The sequence below is a fragment of the Gallus gallus genome, chromosome 2 (assembly GCF_016699485.2).
Source record: "Gallus gallus isolate bGalGal1 chromosome 2, bGalGal1.mat.broiler.GRCg7b, whole genome shotgun sequence".
NCBI classification, from domain to species: Eukaryota; Metazoa; Chordata; class Aves; order Galliformes; family Phasianidae; genus Gallus; species Gallus gallus.
In genome coordinates this window covers 119,423,490-119,428,716 of record NC_052533.1, presented here as the reverse complement: position 1 = coordinate 119,428,716, position 5,227 = coordinate 119,423,490, and the positions used below count along the sequence as shown (strand labels likewise).

Below are 5,227 nucleotides of genomic sequence, written 5' to 3'. Positions count from 1 at the left end.
CGGGAGGATAAAAAAAAAAAAAAAAAAAAGATGCAAAAGGAGTAAATATGTGAAACAAAAATGGCATTTACAGAATAATCTAATCTTTCTGTAATTATTGCATAGATTCTACTTTGAAATTAAAGATGATCAATAAATAGGATATTGTTAATTATGTCAAATAAGGGACACTGTAGAAAATTTAGAAAAGATCAGTAAAGAGTAACAAATTACTTGACAACAGAGTGTTAATTTTTCTGAAGAAATACAATTTTTCAAAAGTTAGAGAAAAAAGGATGAATACTATCAAATTAAATAAAAATCCTTACAATTGAGAAAGACAAAGGGATAATCATGATGACATCAAAACTTGTGCATAAAATAACATCTACTGTTAAAAAGTATAAAGAATTTTATTTGTAATGAATATTTTGACAGATACATCACACAGATTTCACCTTTCCCACAGATTTTATTTTATTAACCCGATTTTATTAACCCGAAAGAACTACCAAGAAACTTTCTTGGTAGTATAGTAAATGCATATATGTATGCATATATATTTTGAGACATACATATGCACTCAGAATTTTGTTGATGGTTAGAGTGCGTGGTCTGATTGTTCAGGTCTTCTTTGACTTGTTTAATTTGTTAATCTCCTACTTTTGATTTGACGATATCTCCTATAGGAAAATTTCATTGGATTTCTATTTCCAAAAGACATGGAAGGCTGCTTTAGCTGCTTAAAATATGCTGTTCAAAACCTCCCAACCATAGTGTGAACAAGTGCCTTTTTCAGGTCTTGGATTTTTCATGCAGAAAAGAAATGACTGTAAATTATTTTTTTTTTCCATAATGAAAAAATAGGATCTGATCTCTGTGCATTTTAATTTGCAGTATGATTTGCTTCAGGATATACCACTGTGTTCCACTGAAAAAAACTGTGCAATTAACAGAACTCAACACAATTCTATATATGTAAACAAATCCATATGTATCTTCAAATACGAACTTCCACACTTATATCCATTTGAAGTCTGTCATGGGTTGACACTGGTCATTGGACAGACTCATCTTTGCCTCTTGCTTACTCCAGTCTCTGGTGGGGACAAAACAGAAGGAAGATGAAAAGCCTTGTGGATCAAGATAATGACATCTTAATTTAAAATAAAAATAAAAATAAAACATTAAAAAAGAAAAAAAAAAGGCAGAAACCACATACATGAGAAAAGCAAAAAGCAATATTCAGTTGGTGCTTCCCATCAACATGTAGATTTTCAGACTTCCTGGGACACAGGACCTTATCATGACTGGTGCTTGGGAAGATGAATATTATAGCTATGAATATCCGACTTTCCTACTCCTTTCCTTGTGCTTATTATTGTTGAGCATGATGTCGTATTGTATGGAGCATCCTTTTAGACAGTTTAGGTCAGTTATCTTAGCTATGTTCTCTCCCAGCCTCTCGCCCACACACCACATACTCATTTTTCTGGAATCTGGAATGGAAAGAGGAAGCTTTGATGTCATGCAAGCACTACTCATCTGTAGTCAAGCACTGGTGTGTTATCAACACTATTCGAGCTACAAGTCAAAAGCATAGTGACATATTTGCTGCTATGAATAAAGTTAAGTCCATCACAGCAAAAATCAGTTCAAAGTCTCACTTTATACTATCAGATACGTGGAAAAAGACAATTATTACATTGCCCTCATCTTTCAAACTGTTACCTTTTTGCTCAAAGAGAAAAATGTTAGACTGGATCAAGAGCAAACCTTAAAGATAATATAATAGCAAGAAAAAGTTGTCAACTCCAGTCAGTTTGAAGAATATTTTTTCTGATAATGGTAAGCAGAAAAGAACCAGAGAATATGGGGAAAGGAAAGTAGATAGAACTGTAGACAGTTCTATCTACTAGAACTAGAGTTCTACTAGATAGAAAGTAGACAGAACTGTAGCTACACTGGTATATATTTTGTATTATTGTATTTTATTTATATTGTTAATATATAATAGTTTCATATATGGAGAACATATCACTGTTTAACAGAACCATGGCTTTGTTGAACATAGGAAATGGGTGGACAAGACATGTTTATATCAAATGATATGCAGAGGATTTTTCAGAAATCTTTCCATTAATTTCTAGACTTTGTATTTATACTAAGTGAAGTAATACTATCATATCTGTCTGAGTTATGTAGACTTTAAAAATATTTCCATATCATTTAAATTTAACACATTTCCCTCTGATTTTGGAAAGACTGCAATGCAGGTGGAGCAACAGACATTGTGATGACTATGTCAGAATGATCACTGAATAGAATATAGCATAAATCCCTAGAATTATGTCTGAAATCATACTCACCTGTAAAGTCTCAGTCATCCAATGGCAGGTCTTTACATATTTCAATGTGAAAGCAGTTATGAAAGGACAAGGACTGAGCTTTCCAAATAAATAGGGAACTCCTTATCTTCTATCAAGTGTTCCCCTCCAAAACCATGTGTACTACACAACCGTGGTGATTCTGTCCTTTACTGCCAAACAACACAGCTTAGTGGAGAACTACTATCTCAGAATAAACTACAACAAAGTATTTTGATCAATATGGGGAAATGCTTATCATTAAAACTATGTTACAACATAGACTTTCTGCTATGGAAAAATAGATTTATTCTGTCTCAAAATTCAGCTAAAGATCTATAGTGCACTGAAGATGCTTTTTGTTGCTTTCTTATTTTTTTTTGAGGGAAGGAATAGTAAATGTCAAGTCAGTCATCAAGACATTTTTGAACAGAGAAGCTGTAATACATTACCTAAATCAAATTGATATTATCACTAAGAAATATGTTGCAAGATAATATAATAAACAAAAAATGTAGACTGAATACAAAATCTTTAAATAGGAAACAAATAAAACAATATAAGGAAATTAGGATATCTCTGGAAAGAGTTACTTCATGCTATCTGCAGCAGATTACTGTGATTAGGTTTTAAGAATAGTAAACATTTTTTCTTTGATAATGAACCCAGAATCTCAGGGAAAAAAAAGTCATAAAATAAAACTTTAAAATTATGCTGAGATTTTGTGAACAGGTATATGGTAAATTATTCTGCTCATTTTTCCTTTGTCTCTTCAACATTCAAATAACTTGAAAAAGAGCAAGTAGTAGCTCACCTTCTTCCTCTGAAAATAATGAATATAAAATATGCTCCATAAAGTCTCACACAAACAAAAGGGTGGAAATAAGATTTCCAATAAGAGAAACAAGGTCTTCTATTACTAGTATTATGCCATATGTACACAGTACTTTCCTTTAATGTGGAAGAGTTAACACTGGTAGAAACCTTTCCACTCACTTTTAATGTATAGTCCAAAGGCTGTGTAAACTTTACTATAGTGACACTTGGAAGGCCTCCGGATTCTGTGTGTTTGTGATGCTGTTGCCAGTGCACTGTTTTCTGTCATGGTAATAGAGTATACAGCCTGTTGGTTCACTGACATACAGAAGTCCACGACTGGGAATTCTCGTACTAAGTAAAGAAGAGATAAAATTTACATGTGTACAGCAAGGAGCTCAGCTTGAGAAGAAAAGAACAAAGGTTATGTTAATGTAAAGAAAATCAAACATCTTTGCTTACTTCAGAAAACCAGACATCTCTTCAAATACAGAGAGATGTTGCAGGTGGTGAAACAGCATTTTCTTTGCACAGATGTGAGACATCAGTGTAACAACCATATATTCTTAAAATAGAACAAGAGAATTCATAACATTAATTTTAGGTTCATCAACATTATGGATAAAAGACTCTTTAGTGTAGTACTGGGAGAACACTTTGTTAAATTTTAAGTCAAATTGTTTGATTTACAGTCACAGGATAGCTGTTGAAATACAAAATACAGTGCAAGGCCTCTCCCCCCTCCCCTTTTGTGGAGCATAATTTACAGCTGCTACTGAACTGAAAATGTTCTTTCCAGGCTGATGCTGAAAGCAAAGTGATCAAGTATAATTTTAACTCAAGTCTGTCTATACTACATTGTACTACGGCCATAACTTCATATACCATACCAAAACACTAGTGCAATGCACATCAACTGCAGACCTCCTGAAGAAGTAAGGAAGACCAGGAAAAGTTTAATTAAGGAAAGAATTAGAGAAAAACAACTAATTAAATGATTGGTATAGAGTAGAAAATGATGAGGATATTTATACTGATGGACTTCCTGAGAAATATGCAACAACTCTTGCTATTGGTGATTCAGATGCAATGAGATGGCCTTATCTTTGGCAAGACCAATTATCCCAGAAAATAACAATTTGTATAAGTGAAGAAACAATAATATATGTAGTATTTTAAATATGGAGTGTGAAATGTTATATAAGCAGGACAGGAAGAGCAACAGCACACAAATACACATACTTTTCATTCAGGTTGCTGTGATAAAATACATATCATGTAGATGCCTTGAACACCTCCTGAGATGATAACAAATTAAGAATAAATTATTCATCAGCATGAATGATGGACAATGATCTTACACAACTTACAGGCAATACTTCTGATTAAGGTGCTAAAGAAGGAGTCTCCGTACACACAACTCTGATGTGCTGAACTAGTTTTTCAAAAGTCCCATGTTTTAGGAATTTTCCTTTCCTTCCCTTCCCTTCCCTTGCCTTCCCTTCCCTTCCCTTGCCTTCCCTTCCCTTCCCTTCCCTTCCCTTCCCTTCCCTTCCCTTCCCTTCCCTTCCCTTCCCTTCCCTTCCCTTCCCTTCCCTTCCCTTCCCTTCCCTTCCCTTCCCTTCCCTTCCCTTCCCTTCCCTTCCCTTCCCTTCCCTTCCCTTCCCTTCCCTTCCCTTCCCTTCCCTTCCCTTCCCTTCCCTTCCCTTCCCTTCCCTTCCCTTCCCTTCCCTTCCCTTCCCTTCCCTTCCCTTCCCTTCCCTTCCCCTTCCCTTCCCTTCCCTTCCCTCCCCTCCCCTCCCCTCCCCTCCCCTCCCCTCCCCTCCCCTCCCCTCCCCTCCCCTCCCCTCCCCTCTCCTCTCCTCTCCTCCCCTCTCCTCTCCTCTCCTCTCCTCTCCTCTCCTCTCCTCTCCTCTCCTCTCCTCTCCTCTCCTCTCCTCTCCTCTCCTCTCCTCTCCTCTCCTCTCCTCTCCTCTCCTCTCCTCTCCTCTTCTCTCCTCTCTTTTTTCACTTCTCTTCTTCTTTTTCTTCCTCTTCTTCTAGCATAGCATAGCAAATATGCGTTT

General features: G+C 36.0%; 1 long non-coding RNA gene across 1 annotated transcript; it reads right to left on the bottom strand.

Annotated features, from left to right (window-relative positions):
• Positions 1 to 373: 373 nt before the first annotated feature.
• Positions 374 to 4,686, bottom strand: LOC112531874. The gene is made up of 2 exons (XR_005858043.2): positions 1,202 to 4,686; positions 374 to 1,078 (listed from the first exon to the last, which is right to left on the bottom strand). It is a non-coding gene; the product is annotated as an uncharacterized LOC112531874 (long non-coding RNA).
• Positions 4,687 to 5,227: the final 541 nt, after the last annotated feature.